Below are 18,017 nucleotides of genomic sequence, written 5' to 3' on the forward strand. Positions count from 1 at the left end.
AACAATATCCATCGACTAATATAGCACACAGCTATCCCTGGGGTCTAATCTGAAGGTAATCTCCACCTGATTTAAGACACAAAATCCACATTTTTGCATCCTTTACTTTGGACCCATCCTAGAATGATCCACAATCTGCTCTTCAAAGTCCTTTTAGGACTGGGCCTTCTTTCTCTGTCCCCACTTGCTCTAATCACAAGAAGAGGGGAAAGAAATGAAAGTTTGTAGAAGGCTAGAAATGATGGACCAAGAAATTGCAGAATCACCATCGCTGGATTTTCTACAGTTACAAATTTCAGCGTATGGATGAATTTCATATACAGCAGGAAGGGCCAATAGACACCACTATGTTGTATTTGGACATTCCACACACTGCTGAATTTGAGGTACAGCCACCTGTTGGGGACTAGATTAAGGCGGGTTTTTGTACCCAAGATCAGCAATTCTAGGCTTAAACATAAATTTATGATTAAACCTAAAATTCAATATAGATGTAACTAGACCCACACAGGTAAGTATAGTCTTGTGTTGGGGAAGAATTTTTTCTTCTGCAGTATATTCATTTAAACAACCTACTATTTTCTCCCCAAATTACTTGTCAATATCATCCAAATTTCCCACATAATTTTAGGTGGAGAAAATGAGAAGTTAGAACATTCTGGAGGATATTATGCTCTTTTTTTATTCTGTGAGCAGTGCATACCTTGAATAGTAGCAAATAATTTCAGTTTCCTTTTCCAACTGAGGGAGTCTGAAACCACAGCTCATACTAGTTATATGAATTCCCTAAATAACAACTGATTGCTCAGTCATTGATCAGTGCAGAAAGATGAACCACAAGTTCCTACCTCTACATTAAATGTGCTCACAAGAAAACTTTTTACCATTATATGGCTTCCTCAGGCATTGAAGTAAAAATTTGAAAAATACCTAAACATTTTTGAGGTAGATGATAAATATTAACTTATAGCTCAGAATTTTGAAAATTCACCTTGAGTTCCAAGTTGCATTAAATAGTTAATTGTTTCAGATATGCAGAGGAAGCAAGTTCTTGTTTAGAGCTGCTCACTAAAAGTTAAGAGATTAAAGAAGCAGTTCTGCATCATTTTGTTCTGCACATTATTTGTGTGTATTAATGGCAGTGTGAGTGCCAACTCCAGTAATAATTTCAAATACTAATTTCATAATTTCAAAACAAAACATGAAAAATACTCATACTTAATTTTGTTCATAAATAAGAGTTTGAAATTTTATTGTTAGAATTCCAACAGAAATAAGAGAATTCTTTTTAACATATATTCTGCCAAAATATTCCATACATGCATGTATTCTAGGCTAATATATGACAATGAAAGAAATCAAAGTTTGAACAGTACTGGTTTATTATTTCATTGCTGTGTGAAGAGCTGATGAAATTGAACTGTTGTGTACCATGACATTTTGCCTGCATAATGCAATAACCACTTTATGGAAAATAAGTTGAGAATCTCATTACTTGACCAAGATTTATGATGGAACTTGTAAATGTATTTGCTTTCAATAAATCTGACAGAGATTGACCACCATCCTTGTTAACATTTTGATAGACATCCTCTTTTAATGGCACCTAATTACAAAACAGCCAGTGCAATATGCTACTAAGATCAAAATTCAGTCTAGAAATAGTAATAACTGCCAGATTTAACTCATACATTTCTTTTATGGAGATCAGAAATAGCCCTTCTCTTTTCTGACATGCATATTAGAAAAGCTACTCAAAAAAGATCTGAACATTTTCTGAGAAATGATAAAATCCATCTCATCGGTCTTTCTGAAGTATTCCTAAAGCATCTGCTTCCATTATGCCAGTGGGAAGAGCTCCCCTGCCTGTCTCCAAAAGAAATCATATCCTTTCTACTACTGGGTGATGCAGATTGGTGTGGTCTGCAAGTGAGCCATTCCTGAAACAGGCAAGAGTAAGTTCAGGTGATATATTACCTGCTATGTAAGATATTGCATTCATTATATATTCTGGAGATCAACCCATTTTACTTCATTTCCTCCAAATCCTTTTCCTCATTTTGTTTCAAAGCATGAAGTTGTTGTTGGAGCATACCCTCATTTCTCTTTGTGGTTATTCTCTCTGTTTTGGGGATTGGTGCGTAAAGATCAAAGCCATGAAATTGCCTTCAGCATTTAAATTTTTTCCTAGAAAATTCGCAGTTTTATCAATACTGAGGATGCACACATAGACAAAATTCCAAACTGGTAAACCAGATAATACATGTTGCATTATAAATTTGTTTTGGCAAGTGCCCAATAAAGCAGTGTTAAGAGAAAGTGAAACACATTTCAGGGTTGTACAAAAGTTTTTTAAAAAACAGCCTTTAAAATGCACTTCAGTGGTACATGTTTAAAATCCCTTATGCATCAGTTCACAGGGGAAACAGATCAGTTCAGTAACTGACAAGTGTTTCTGCAAGGGGAAGCTTAATTCAGATGTTTCAATTTCTTTATCCAAATGCTACAGTCATGTCTACCATGACTCACATAGACTGAGTGATTCAGGAGTCATGTAGGTGAATACAGAAGTAATAAAGTATGAGAAGTTTTAAAATGAAAAAAAATATAGAAATAAACAGAGTCATTTTTGACTGAACAACTTATTATGAAATTTATTTAAAAAAAGCCAACCTTCTAAATCTTCTACTGTTTAGGGGCTGTTTCTACATGAGTCTGAAATTCATCATCCATGCCATAAATTTCTACTGGACTGTCTTATATTTTTATCTTAGTTAAACTATCCTATCCCATGAACAGACATTTTTATGCAAGTTTAAATCTGGTTTCATAAGGACAGATACAGATTTGTAACTAAGCCATGATTAATCATGTATCTAATTACACTGCATAGCCTTGTACATGGATGAAGCCTCAGTGTTTTGGGGACTTTGTTCTCATCCCTCATAAGTTACTTTTCTGTCTCCTTCCTGACATTTGTTTTCCACAGTCTCAGGTTCAGAAAAAAAAAAATTTATTATTTTGAGGTGGGTTGACCTTGGCTAGTTGCCAGGCACCTACCAAGCTACTCTATCACTTTCTCTTTAAGGGACAGAGGGACAATGAAGAACCCATGGACTGAGATAAGAGAGATCACTTACCAATTGTCACAGGGAAAACAGACTGGACTTGGGAAAATAAATTTAATTTGTTGCCAAGCAGAATCGATTAGTAAGAAATAAGAATAAATTTTTAAAAAACATCTCCCCTCACCCTTCCTTTCTTCCCAGGCTCAATTTTACTTCCAACTCTTTCACTTGCTGCACCTCAAGTGGTGCAGCAGGATGGGGAAAATGGTCAGTTGCCATCATTTCATAACACTCCATCTCTGCTGCTCCTTCCTCCTCACACTCTTCCCTTGCTCCATCCTAAGGGCTCACCCATTGGGGACAGTCCTCCATGAACTTCTCCAACATAAGTCCTCCCCACAGGCTGACTGGTCCAGCGTGGGTCCTTCTGTGGAGTGCTGTCCTTCCTCACAGGGTCACAGGTCTGACAGCAAACTTGCTCCTGTATGGTGTTCTCTCCACGGGCTGCAGTTCCTGTCAAGAGTTCAAGCATAGGGCCTTCATGAGCCACAGCTCCTTTTAAGGGATATTCACCTGCGCTGATGTGGGGTTGTCTGCAGGTGGCAGGTGGCTATTTGCACCACAGTGGAAATCCATGGGATGCAAGGAAAAACATATCACTGCACCCTCTCTGCATGCTGTACGAGAATCTCTGGTTGTATGCCTGGACTACCTCCTCCTCCTCTTTTTGCACTGATTTTGGGGCCTACAGAGTTGTTTCTCTTACATATTCTTGCTCCTCTATCACATCTTCTAATGTGCAGCATTTTCTCCCTTTCTTAAATATGCTACCACAGAGGTGCTCCTGATGTTTCTGATGGGCTCAGCTTTACCCAGTGGTGGGTCTGTCTTGGAGGCAGCTGGATCTCATTCTGGCATAAGGGCAGCTCCTGATGTCTCCTCACAAAGGCTGCTCACACAGCCCCCAGCTACCCAAACTTTGCCACACGGATCCAATTTGTTTTTTAGGTTTGTTTCACCTTACATAATAAGGCTGTAGATGGAAAAAAAAAACCCAAACATTTAGAAATGTCTAAAATATTCATTGATGGCAATACAGACAGTGCCATTTTTTCATGCAGTCTGAATACTAGTAAAAATGTAATTTAATTTCATCCTTTGCTGCAAAAAGTCACACTTAGTTCATTACTTAAAGTTGATCTGTTTGCAACTCAAACTTACCAGCTTTTTCATTAGTCACTGTACTTAACCACACTGAACTATTCACTGTGACTTCTGACAGCAACCAAAGTTCTCAGATTCCTCTGCAAACATGAGGAACACTTCCCATCCTGAGGGATCTGAAGCTCTGCTGTAGCTGCCCTCCATACTGTGGATGAGATTCATCTCACTTAACTTCAGCTGACTAGTCTAGTCCTGGACAGAGACAGGGGATTTCAGGCAGGGGTTTATCTTTCTTAGATGCCATGGGCTTTAGATACCTCTCCTTATTTTATGAAATAGTCTAGGAGAATAAAATTACTAAGATTAAATCCATACTGTGGATGGGGAGAAGCATTCCTCAGTGGTGAATACTAGCAAATCAGTGGTCCATAAAACAAATTAATTTAAATCTCTCAAAAAATATAATATTACAAATGTATAGAACTTCATATGTTATCACAACAGACTTCACATCAATGTCCTATGGTGAAAGCAGAAATATTTTTAGCACTTTAGGAATAAGGTATAATTTGCAAGTAGCAGCCTACTTACAGTGTAAGAGGGCTACACAGTATTGCAGCACATACATACAGCATACAGTCTGTGAACTACACAGGGACAGGGCTGCCCAGAAACACCAATGGAGTTACTGTTGACTATAAAAAAATGGGCTCGTTCAGTCAACATTTTTACACTGTAGAAGGTTAAATATAAACCAGTAGGACTGCAGGTCTGTAGAACCCTGGATCTCTACTATGCGTTTTTCAGATGTGCTAGACCTAATGTCAGCATGGATCTACTGTGTGTTTGATCACTAAAACCCCTTAAGAGTATTAGACATAATTCCACAATTCATCTGGTCTGTGCTGGAGTTTAATGTAAAGCCTGTTATGTTCAAAACATCCATCTTTTTGCAGTGCTTTGCACATTAGGATGACTAATTTTAAAGTTAGCACTTCCATCTAACATGCAGTATAAGTAAGAAAGTTGAAGTATGAAAGTGCACAGGTCATTTACAAAGTGTTCATACTAGAATATATTAACTGCTAAGAAAGACAGAAACCTACTTTCTGACACTTTACCCTTATTATGTCCACGAACACTACAAATATTTCCTTGTTATTCTACTTTTATCATTTAGGTGAAAGGTTAAAGACTAAAATCAACAAAACTATTTTGATAGCTAAATGAGCAGAAGTTCTGTGCTAAAGGGCTATTCATATTTAAATATCTTGCAGACGAGACTGTGCCCACAAATATAACAGAAAACAATTTCCCTGGTTCCCTGCAGCTTAGAGTTGCTTTCAAAAAATGCAATTTTTATTCCTCCTTCCAGATAATCCATCTGTCTACTGAGAGGGGTATTAACTATCACAAGACAGTTCCATTCTCCTTAGCCCTCATTATCATTTCCCATCTTCTTCTTTGTAGAATGAAACAAGCTAAAACAACTCACAGAGCAAAATACTGTGGAGGCAAACTGCTTCTAATGCTTTTAATTGTTGCTCCCCATGCTTGACACCTTGCTGTGACAGCCAGCATAGTAGGTGCTCCTGAAGCTGCCTGATGGGGTGTCTCTGCAGGGCTTGAACCCTTCCAGTATAGAATCAGCTCCACATACATCTCTCACAAGTTATTGATGAGAACAGTAGACTTTTCAAACATGGAGCATCCTCTTCTTTTCAAGAAAACAACAGAAAACTGAGGACTTTTTAGCCGAGGCACCTTCAGTACCCCAGGAGAGGCTGTAATATCGGGGTAGTCATCCAGCACTCATAGTATGGAAAGGTGTTCTTGAAAGTTCTAGCAAAAAAAGAGAAAGTGATCAGTGTCCAAATGCTCATGTGTCCATTTTTAATGGTTTTCCCAGAATTTTTTTTTTTCATTTATGTAAAAGGAATTTAAATTAACTTGTTTTTCATTCAACTAATCTTCAGTAAAAAAAAAAGTGACCACGACAATTTTGAAAATACTTTGAAAGTAAGTTAACACTGGAATTCCTCGGTCTATTTAAACTTGTCATCTTCAATTGTTCATAGTGACAGATTTCCTAATGCTCACCAGGCACTCACGCATTTTATGTTTGTTGGAGTGTGCATCTTGTAATGTTCACAGCTTCACTGATTCAATCATTCCTATTTTTGCTACTGATTCAGAAAGACTCACAGTATGAGGGAGAACAACAGGAGTGAATTGGTGATGCTGATTTCATCCAAGCATTTTTTCAGGATTCATAAATATACAGAAAGCTTAATCTCACAATTTTCTTGAAAATGATTTAATTTTCATCATTCTCTTGTCTTGTAGAAGATTTTGTTTTATTATTGTAGAGCATTGATTCAAAAAGAAAAAAAGAGAAAAAGAAATAAAAATAATACAACAGCCTCTAAGCTCTAGATAAGCATCTGTTCAAGCTGTTCAACTTTGTCTAAACAGGTCCATACCTATATTTTGCAGACACTTCAAAGACAGCCTTTGCCCCGCCCATTCAGTGAATACATAATCGCTCCTATGAAGCAAAACAATTTCATCCAAAAAACACGAGCTTTCAAACAGCATGAGAACTAAATAACCATTGAGAGTGACTAACCCAAATTTCCAGTCCAAAGTTTTTCAGTCCTTTTCAGTTTGTTTACCTGCATAAATTTCCCAAAGGAGACGTGGATCCTTTCAGAAATGTCACCTCTGTAGACTTCTGCAGCGTATGCAAAGTTGGCTTTTTATTTGCTGTTTTGAAAACCACGGGGGTCTACAGAGCAAAGGCTGAAAATCACTGTTCTGGTCTAAATCAGGCATAGCAGAGGTGTGAATATGCACTTCCCCATTTACACTCAAGGACCTTCCTCATCAAATGTCCACAAAGGAGATGGTTTATGAGGACAAGATTGTGAATCAAATGCTGGATGGGCAGGGAAGAAACTGTGGTTTATGTACCAAACAGTAGGCAAGCTCCTTGCACTTTTATTTTCTTAAAATTTCCAAAGGTTGTAATTTCATATGATTCATGATAGGAAAATTTTAACACGTTGATAGAATCCTATTTTTCATTCAGATCTAGTTATGACCTTGTCACACAATTTGATTTGGTGAGAACTTAGAAACCCTGAGATCTCCAGGGACAAGAAATGCATGGGCCACATTGTGGTCACAATGTAATTTAAAATATTTCTGGAATTTCTTAGAACTCTCCTCTATTTAAAAAAAAAAATTATTTATTTATTCTACTTACAGAATTTGGGTGTTGGGGAAAAGGGACAGAAATACAGATTAGGTTAGGAACTGCATCCAAAAGTGATGGAGACTTCTAAAAACAATGCAACTAAGTAAAGACATCCAAGCCTCATCAGGACATTCTATCAGTGCATTATTCAGGTCCTGACTTTAAATTAAACCAAATTGAGACTTTTACACTTAAGATGGTATTTCACCTATCCTTCTTTCAGCTGAAAGCATCCAACGTCTTTCTTTACTGCACAATGCACATAGATATATGGGCCATATTTTGGAATGAAGCTGTGAAGAAAATATTTTGATGCTATTAACGCGAATCTGAAAGGAGACTATGGTGACAGACTATGGTGGCTGTATTACCTATCTAGAGGGCTCTCTGAAGTCTTTATTCTTCACCATTGCACATTAAGGTCCTTTCAGAATTCAGGTGAAATATAAGATTACAGAGCTATCTAGCATGCACCCACAAATCATGGAAGGTATTTTTATTTAAGTGCCTAACACAAGAGCAAGTTTCTTTCGTACACATGAAACAGCACTAACACAGCTTCTACCTAATTGTACAAAACTCAACAGAAATAAATCTGATCAAGTGTTCACATAGCTCAAAACCCCAAATATGCTCACAGTACTAGAACAATAAGTCAACAAAAAAATAATTAATGCTACTAATGTACAATGGAAGGTCAAATGATCATAGTTCAATACCTGCAAAATGCAGTGTAAATATACATAACAAATTATTAATTTTCAAATTAAAACCAATACACTGTGTTCTCTTATTTAAGAAAGTTTAAGTGAAAGGGCAAAAATATATCTTAACTGAAACTATGGTGTTTAAAAAGTGAGCTTAGTATTTCCAGGAAGCTCAAACAATATATATTTTTCCCCCACATTCTTTTAGGCATAAATCATTAGGAGAGTTAAATGTAAAACAGCCTTTAAGGGAGCAGGACTCAGTCAAGGAGTTAAACAAAAAGAGGCAAGTAGCTTGCAAACAGGAGAGCAGTTAAAAGTAAAGATTCATCAGGGATCTTACCTAATGAAGACAGAAAAGACCTTGGAGAACCTGGAGTAGCTGCTATTCGAGGTTTTCAAGGACAGGCTAGTTAGTGTCAGCATTTGTCAACAACAACTGAGGTACAAATTATTCCACTATCTGTATGAAATTTGCATTAGTTTATCTCCCACACCCCATTCCAGACCTATTTTTCTAGGAATGCATGAATTTGGATTGAAAAATGACCTAAGAGTCTTCTTGTCATGACAAATGCCTAAAACTGTTTTTTCTGCATCTGTTCCTGCACCGAACAAAGTATTGGAGTGCTTGATGTCTCACCTAGCAGATCTCAAGAGAAAAGGTAGGAAACCAGTTGCAGTTCTCTGATTCCAGACCACCACCAATGTATGAGATAGGACTGAGTTTCTAGATTCAAGTTATGGGTTGACCTTGAGAGAGTATGCAAAGGTAGCATGACAGGTCAGAAAGTTCCTCCTCTCTGGTGGTCCTTGCATAAGATACTGCCCCTGGTATTCTCTGTCCCTGGCAGAGTGAGGGAAGACGTAGGAGAAGTAAGCACATTATCCTCTATTTGGATCTTTCCTATGAATGAAGATAAACTCGTTCTATTTCTTAATGTTTATTTTAATTTATATTTACTTTAGAGCTACTTCCCCATTTCTAGCCCCATTTTCCCCAGGTGTTTGAATATTTATGAAGCTATATAAATAAGAATATATGGAGATTGAACATTCCTTTATACAAACGGAGTGGTGGGACTGACAAAATATTTGTACTTTTTGGTGACTGATGTCGAAAAGTGAAAATATAATTTTCCCAGAGGGCCAATGTGGCTCCTGAAAAACCTGCCAGTTTTATACTTTACATTTGAGGGAAAAAAAGCAAAAGGAAGGAAGGGAGGAAGGGAGGGAGGGAGGAAAGAAGGAAGGAAGGAAGGAAGGAAGGAAGGAAGGAAGGAAGGAAGAAAGAAAGAAAGAAAGAAAGAAAGAAAGAAAGAAAGAAAGAAAGAAAGAAAGAAAGAAAGAAAAGAAGAAGAAAGAAAGAAAGAAAGAAAAAGAAAGAAAGAAAGAAAGAAAGAAAGAAAGAAAGAAAGAAAGAAAGAAAGAAAGAAAGAGAAAGAAAGAAAGAAAGAAAAAGAAAGATGGATGGATGCAGGAGGGAAAAAGGGAAAAATGCACTAGGTACTTTGTGAGGCTGCAGTTAGTACTTGCCCCTTCCCAAGCACTTCTGCTGCTGTTTGAGAGGCAGAGCCTGCACTGTGTAACAAGTCACAGTGTACACAGTTACAACAATCACCATCAGTGTCAGGTTTTTTAAGATGACAGCCTCACGCATCCTTTCATGCCATCCTTGTTAGGAATAATCCAGGGGTACAGCACTGCATGGAACTGCTATGTGCATGGCAACAACACTATGATTTCATTTCTTTTTTTCCTTTGTGTCACACTTCTAAATAGCTACAGCTTCCCTGCAACTTGCCTTCCAGTTCTCTGTAGCACTAGGTAAAGAGTTCATCTGCCATTTAATTCTCAGAGTTGCTGCTACCAGAAATTAAAGGACACAAATCATGCTCACTCTTGAGCTGCTAAATCAGCGCTGATACAATGATAACAACAGGGTAAGTTCCCCTGTAGTTAGGACTCAGGAATTTTTGCACTGTGCTACCACTTAGTCTTTTGCTAATAACAGTGCTGAAAATTTCGCATGAGATTTGTTCATGCAGATGCAGCCACAGAGACCTTGCTTTTGTGGTTCATTATTGCTATTTTCCTTAACTCAAAAACAATTCATTCTAGATTGAATGTAAATATTTTATTCTTGGACTATGGAAACAATGAGATGATGATCCAAGACTAATCACATTTTCAGTAACAATAACTGAAATGGTTTACTTAGCATGCATACATTTTAAAAGACAGTTTCGTAACTACATTTTACTAGAGGGCAGTAAAACCTTCTGCATCGCTGAGCAAATCTCGTGTCCAAATCTTCATTTACATCCCTGTGTGGGCTGTTACACTGCAAACTTGGATCTGAGTGCATTTCCCTCCCACCTTCTTCTTGCAGCCATTAAAGTTTATTTGAAGAATAACACTAGATCTACGTTAAGCTAGAAGCATGATTACTACTTGTGGGCATCTTCTGTTTTCTTGCAGTCTTAGTTAATCTATGTATATGAATGCATTTATTTTTTCTTTTGGTGGATTGTTTGTGGATTCTTTTTGTTCTGAGAATCTTTGCATTGGAACACCATTCAAACAAGTTCAACTTATTTATGAAAGCAAAAATATCAGTGAGCCTGCTCTAAATATCATATATTATGGACCAGCATCAGTTCTTTTTTTCTGCACCATATGATGTAGCTAAAGAAAGAGGGAAGACCCTTTTCACACAGACATCTTACTTCTATTCGCATTTTGCTTCTAAACTGATGGGCAGTTGCATTCAAATACAGATTTTCTGATTAAGTGACTTCTAATATGTTCCCCACATGAATGAGACATCCTCAGTTATGCATGACAATCTTCTGTTGTTAAGGTATTCTTCCCATTATGCAATACCAGAGTTGAAATTCCAATGTAGCTATATTAATTAGCAGAAAAACAAACCAGTTTTATTAGCAAGAAAGATGTATTTTGGAAGCAGTTGGTTACTTAGCAACAGCTTCAGGTATTAAAACTTCTTTTACTAACAAGCCAAAAAAAAAAAAAAAAGGATACTGCTTACTACAGTACATTAGATCAGCATGCTTTGTGTAAAGGATTTTAACAGTCAAGAGATGTGACTGTGTTTAAGATTCCTTTTTCCAGTCACTAGTTCATTGTCAGCAGCAGCTACAGAGCAGCTTTATGTGCATTCAGAGACAGCCAGGAAATTAGTTCTGCATGACTGACTCAGCACTGTAGCACTGAGAACAACTCTCAACCATTTCCTTAAACAATTGTTTATTTCTTGGTGTGATAACAATGTTAAATATCACAATTCTAGACAAAAAAGATCAGATTCATTTGCATTCAAGGTAAAAAAGTATTAGCACTATTAAAGTGAAGTCGTACCTATTTCTGGCATTACAAGACTTTTTTTGCAATTATTATTAAAAGTTCAGAATGATTCCTGGTAGCTTGTTTAGTGTTTTCTTTGATGCTAAATGGAACTGAGAAGCAAAATGCCACCAAATTAAAATCAAATGAAAGTACTAGTGCATTTTCAAAGTGAGAAATCTAAAATTAAATAAAATTTTTGAATCAAAAAGGAGGTCTATTAGACTTTTCATGACAGAAAAACAAGTCAGATCTTTTTAAGGCCTATATGCATTGAGAATTCAGATGATTCAAGATAAAGCAAAGACTTAGGGTTCAGATGATAGATATTGAATGGCTTCTGTTTGAGTTACCTTTTGCTCAAGCTGCTTGGGATTCCCCAACCCTGGGCACTTAGACATCTGCCCAAAGGCAAGCACTGAGTCCCAAGCAGGAGTTTGGCAAAATTGAAGAGGCCTGGGAAGGCATTCTGCTACCCTCCAAATGCAATATGAAACAGACTGGTCTCTAAGAAAACACTGAGAACAGAGTGCACCCAGCACATTGCCTCTCTACCCAGACAAATTCATGAAGACACATGACATACTCAGCATTCATAGCATTGAAGTCTTCCCTGAAAATATGAACTATAACCTTGATCATTGAGCACTATCAGGGCTCACACATTTCCTTCAAAACACTTCCAGAAGAAATCTCTCATTTCTCACTACCAAGATAGTAGAGGCTTGCAAAGTTTATGAAATTCCAGAGCTAAGTAGCAACTGAGTGGTTTCTCAGCAACACCAATTTGGGTTTAGGCAATACATTTTCTCTAAGGCCTGCTGAAAGGGTGTGAACCCTTTTATTGGATCCTAATAATTTCTGCTTTCTTTCTAGTTATGAAGTTAATCTGAAAATACTGTCTGTCAGTGTTAAGTGTTGCTTTTGTCTTAAAACGAAGAGCTCTTCAACCAGAGGTTTGCTTTCTATTATAAGTTTCCACAACGTATTAGTAGATAGGGCTAAAGGACCACTAAAAGCAATGGGTTTTCCAGTAAATCTCACTATTACTTAAAGATTTTGGCTTCAGCCACATGCAGAATATTTTTCAATTTTTTTCTTAACTAAAGCAAAAAGTCAGCTCTTATTTATGGATTTATCTATTCAGTTGGGTACATTTGTTTCCTGTAGCAACGTGCAGTGTTTATTATTAGAGAATGAAAGAATATTGCTTTCTGTTGTGATAATTCTGCATTTTCTTTGATGTCTGATAAGAGATTTTTTTTATTAACCTCTGGGACAGCAAGACAATTTCACGCTGTCAGTAAAATACTGACAAGACTGGGCTCAGAGTTTCCTTTTTTGTATCCTGTTTAAAACAAATAGAAGCAAAATAAAATAAATCTCTGATCCATAGATTTCATGAAACAGAGAACATTCCATATTGGTTATATGCAGGGAAGAAAGATAATGGCACATTAGTTTGTTTTTTTTAATACATTTTCCTAGTATAAGTAGCTGAGTAACTTCAGTTTTCAGTCTTGAATGGATTAGTAAGGAATTCCCAAGTGATGAAATAAGACTGATATGTGAAGGATGAAGAAATGTTTTAATGCAAGAAAGATGTGTTATGTGACAGGAATGAAGATATTAGTTTGAAATTTATATCGCTCTGTCTAATCCAAAATGTCTCCTCTGAAATGTGTTTGCAATGTGCCCTCATTTAGCAAGGAAGAATGGCATTACAACCAATGTGACCACCCTCACAGTCACTGCAGGTAAATGTACCTATCCAGGAGCATGTCAATAAAAAGCCAGATGGAGTAATAAAAACTTTGTCAGATCATCATATTAAACATTAAAGCTAAAACCTGTGGGCCATGCATGGTTCATTAAGATCATGCATGGTATATAATTCCCCTGACGCTGACAGATCCTTAAAAAACTTAAAAAAACCCCAAAACGTGAGATAAAATACAGCTGACTGTAAACAGTAACACATACATCTCAGAGTCCTCATTTCAATTTTGAAGAAAACCAGAAGTTGTTCATGAGTTTTATCACCAATCAGTAAGACACCATATTTAAATAAATTAAATTCTTAACTAAGCATCCCAGTGTAAAAACAAATTAATGAGTCAGCAATGTGCTCTGAAGGAAGAAAGGTCAACAGTATCCTTGGCTGCATTAGGAATAACATTTCCAGCAATCCTTTTCCTCTGCTCAGCACCTCATATCTGGAGTAATGGGTCCAGCTCTGGAGTTCCTGGTACAACAGAAATACATACATAATAAAGCAAATCTAGTGAAGAGTCATAGAGATGATCAAGGATTGGAACATCTGATGTATGAGCAGATACTCAAGGAGCTGGGACTGTTCAGCCTTCGGAAGAGGAGTCTTATGGGGGATCTCATCAAATAAAGATCTGATTGGGAAGAAGTGAAGATGAAAAAACCAGAATCTTTTCTGTGGTACCCAGTGACAGAACAAGGGGCACTGGGCACAAACTGAAATACAAGAAATTAATCTCAAACTTTATTTTTAGAAGGTGATTGAATTCTAGAATAGGTTACCCAGAGAGGTTGGGGGGGTCTCCATCCTTGGAGATATTCAGAACAACTGAATACAAACAGAACAATTTTGCTCTAGCTGACCCTGGCTGTAAGTAGAGTGGTTGGACTAGGTGATTGAATGGTTACTTGAAGAGAATGGTCACCTCACAAACAGGGATACAGACAAGGCAGAGATGTTTAATGCTTTCTTTGCTTCACTCTTCATCACCAGTGATGGGCTATGGGGGTCCCAAAGACCTGAGCTGGGGAACCATGACTGTGAGAATGATAACATCTCAGTCAATCCTGAACTTTTTCAGGAACTTCTATTCTAGGTGTATCCCTATGAGTCTATGGTGCCCAATGGGATTCATCTGAGAAGACTCAAAGCTCTGGCTTATGTCATTGCAAGGCTTCTCTCAATGATTTTTGAACAATCTTGGGAATCTGAAGAGGTCCTAGTTGACTGAAAGCTAGCTCATATGGCCCCAGTTTTCAAGAAGGGCATGAAGGATGACCCTGGACAGTATAGACCTGCCAGTCTCACTTCAGTGATTGGTAAAACTAGGAAGATTATTCTGGGAGGTATTGAAAAACACCAGAAGGACAACAGAGTCATTGGTCAAAGCTATCATGGTGTCATGAGGGGAAAGTCCTGCTTGTCAAACTTGATTTCCTTTTATGACAAGGTAACCCACTGAGCTGATCAAGGGAAGACAGTTGATGTAATCATTTTGGATTTCAGAAAAGCTTTTGATACCCTCTGTCACAGGATCCTTCTGGACAGGATATCCAGGACACAGCTGGATAAACACATCATGTGATGGGTGAGCAACTGGCTTATGGGTTGGATGCAAAGCATTATAGTGAATGGGGTGACATCAGACTGGTGACCTGTCACTGGTGGGGTTCCACAGCGCTCCAACGTCGGTCCTGTGCTCTTCAACATCTTCATAAATGACTTGGATGCAGGATTCAAAGGAATACTAAGGAAGTTTGCTTAGTATTAGCATTAGTTTAATGATGACATTAAACTAGGAGGAGCTGTTGACTCCCTTGAAGGCAGAGAGGTCCTGCAGAGAGACTCTAATAAATTAGAGGGCTGGGCAATCAACAACCATATGAAATTCAACATGGGAAAGTATTGGATTCTGCGCCTTGGAGGCAGCAACCCTGCATGTACGGACAGACTGGGGAATGAGATGATGGAAAGCAGTTCTGTGGGAAGGGATTTGGGTGTCCTGGTCCATGGCAATTTGAATATGAGTCAGCAGTACCCTGGCAGCCAGGAGGGCCAACCATGTCCTGGGGAGCACCAGGCACAGCATCTCCAGCCAGGCAAGGGAGGGGATTGTCCCACTCTGCTCTGCATCTCGAGTCCTATGTGCAGTCTTGGGTGCCAGAATATAAAAATGACTTTAAACTACTAGAGAGCATCCAAAGGAGGGCAACAAAAATGGTGAAGAGCCTTGAGGGGAAGCAATACAAGGAGTGGCTGAGGTCACTTGACTTGTTCAGCCTGGAGAAGTGGAGACTGAGGGGAGACCTCATCAATCTACAGCTTCCTCATGAGGGGAAGAGGAGGGGCAGGCACTGATCTCTTCTCTGTGGTGACCAGTGACAGGACCAAAGGGAATGGCCTGAAGTTGTTTCATGGAAGGTTTAGGTTAAATATCAGGAAAAGATTCTTCACCCAGAGGTTGGTTGGGCACTGGAACAGGCTCCCCAGGGAAATAGTCATAGCATCAAACCTGCCTAAGTTCAAGAAGCATTTGGACAATACTTAGTCATATGGTGTGATTCTTGGGGCTGCCCTGTGCAGACCCAGGAGTTGGACTGGATGATCCTTGTGGATCCCTTCCAACTCAGGATATTCTCTGATTCTGTGATCTCAAGAGATGCTGCAGAGCTCATTAGAGACAGGCTTTTTGTCAAGGAGTGTTGCTATAAGACAAAGCATAATGGATCTAAACCAAAACAAGGTAGATTCAGACTAGATACAAGGAAGAATTTTCTTATGATGACGGTGGTGAAACACTGGAAAAAGTTGATATGAGAGGCAGTAGATGCCCCATCCCTGGAAATATCCAAAGTGGGGTTTGAATGGGGATCTGAGCAATCTGGTGTAGTTGAAGATGTCCCTGCTCATTGCAAGACCATCGGACTGGATGGCCTTTAAAAGCTCTTTCCAAACCAAACCATTTTATGATTTTATGATTCTATGATTCTGTGAAAAGGAAACCTCAGTTTAGGATTGTACCTAGAGTTCATCATCAATTTGAAAGTTAATCACTGATACAAACACACATGCAAATGATACTACAGATGACTGATGTAACTGAAGTACTAATTGTACTAACTCAAGGAATTGTTCTATACAGGAATTACAGTAATTTATTGTCTGGCTGATATTTAAACCTTAGTCTCTCTGCTTTAATTTATATTCATAGAAAAATTAATAATTTTTTTTTTATTCACATAAATACACATTGATTATACTTTCTAATTTTATTTAGTTCTGAACTGATGTTGCAAAATTCAGGGTGATCTGAGGTTGCATTTGTACATACCATTATATATAAGTATAGTAATTCATAGCATTATTCTCAACGCTTAAAAGCATTATTTAAAAATCAGTACTTATTTTGCAGTGTGTGGGGGAAGCAGGTTGCCTCTTCCTATTCAGAAACAGGAAGTTTTTTAAAAGCATACAGAATAAAACCACAAGCAGAGGAAGGTATCCCCTTAGGATGCTTGGCCTAGAGGGGGTGAACAAGAGAAGCCTTTCAGAAAGCAAGAAGAAAAGCAAAGAGCTGGACAAGTTAGCAAAATTCCACATTTTTATCCAGTTCATCCAGTTGCACAGTAAGGGGTGATTCGAAGGAGTGATTCGATCAGCAGCCTGATTCGAAGCCTCGGTCCAGATCATAATTCAATCTGTAAGTATAGAAGCCTATACATAGGTGTGTAGATATTTGACAGTATGAAAATTTATGGGAAGACACAAGTTACTCAAAGACCAACACTCAGACCACTTATTTCTGGGGGTGCAGGGGTATAATTGATATCTAATGATCCAAAACTCAGGCTTACCAGCTATCACAAGAACAACTTCTGTGGAAATCATTAGTCAAGCAATAATAGTAGATCAAACGGGAGGAAATAGGATTTGTAGTAACTCAGAGTGTGGGCCAGACGGTAAGCTGAATGAATTCAAGTCCAGGAAAAAAAACCAAGCATCTTGACTACACTGCAAATAATGGTAGACAATGATCCTGAAATGTTTTTGAATCATAAAATGCTTTGGGTTGCAAGGGATCTCTCTAAGTCATTCTGTCTACATGCTTCTTAAAGCAGGATCATGAACAAAGTTAGGTCAGGCAGTTCAGGGCCCTGTCGAGTCAAGCTCTGAATATCTCCGAGGATGGAGTTCTCACAGCCTCTCTGTGAAAACTGCTGTAATGCTTAATCACCCTCACTATGATTTTTGACTTTTTTTCTTTATGTATCCTCCTGGAAGGTCTTTTGCTGCAATTTGTGTCTATTGCCTCTTGTTCTTTCACTGTGGATGGTTGTCAGAAGTCTGGTTATATCTTTTCTATAAAACCCTTTAACTTTTAGTAGACTGCAATTAGATTTCCTTGATCTTGTCTTCTCCAACCTGAAAAACTCCTATTCAGTTTTCTTCACCTCCTGCATCATATGCTCCATTCCCTAATTATCTTCTTAACCAAATATTGGACTTTCTGAAGCTTGTCAATCTCTCTTTTGTATAGGAAGAAATGATACTGGGCAGAGTATCATATCTATGCCCTGAGAGTGTCAAAGAGAAAGGAATAATTGACTCACTGGCTACACCGCTACTAACACAGTATGCAGTTAGCTTTCATTGATGCAGGTGTTTTTTCTACCAGGGCTGCA

General features: G+C 38.0%; 1 long non-coding RNA gene across 1 annotated transcript in view; it reads right to left on the reverse strand.

The window, feature by feature from the left end:
• Positions 1 to 1,222: 1,222 nt before the first annotated feature.
• The window catches only part of LOC125323779, a 61,696-nt gene continuing 44,901 nt past the window's right edge, over positions 1,223 to 18,017 (reverse strand). The window contains exon 3 of the long non-coding RNA XR_007202641.1: positions 1,223 to 3,581. This is a non-coding gene — a long non-coding RNA (uncharacterized LOC125323779). The remainder of the gene's footprint in view (positions 3,582 to 18,017) is intronic.

Source organism: Corvus hawaiiensis, chromosome 3 (assembly GCF_020740725.1).
Source record: "Corvus hawaiiensis isolate bCorHaw1 chromosome 3, bCorHaw1.pri.cur, whole genome shotgun sequence".
NCBI classification, from domain to species: domain Eukaryota; kingdom Metazoa; phylum Chordata; class Aves; order Passeriformes; family Corvidae; genus Corvus; species Corvus hawaiiensis.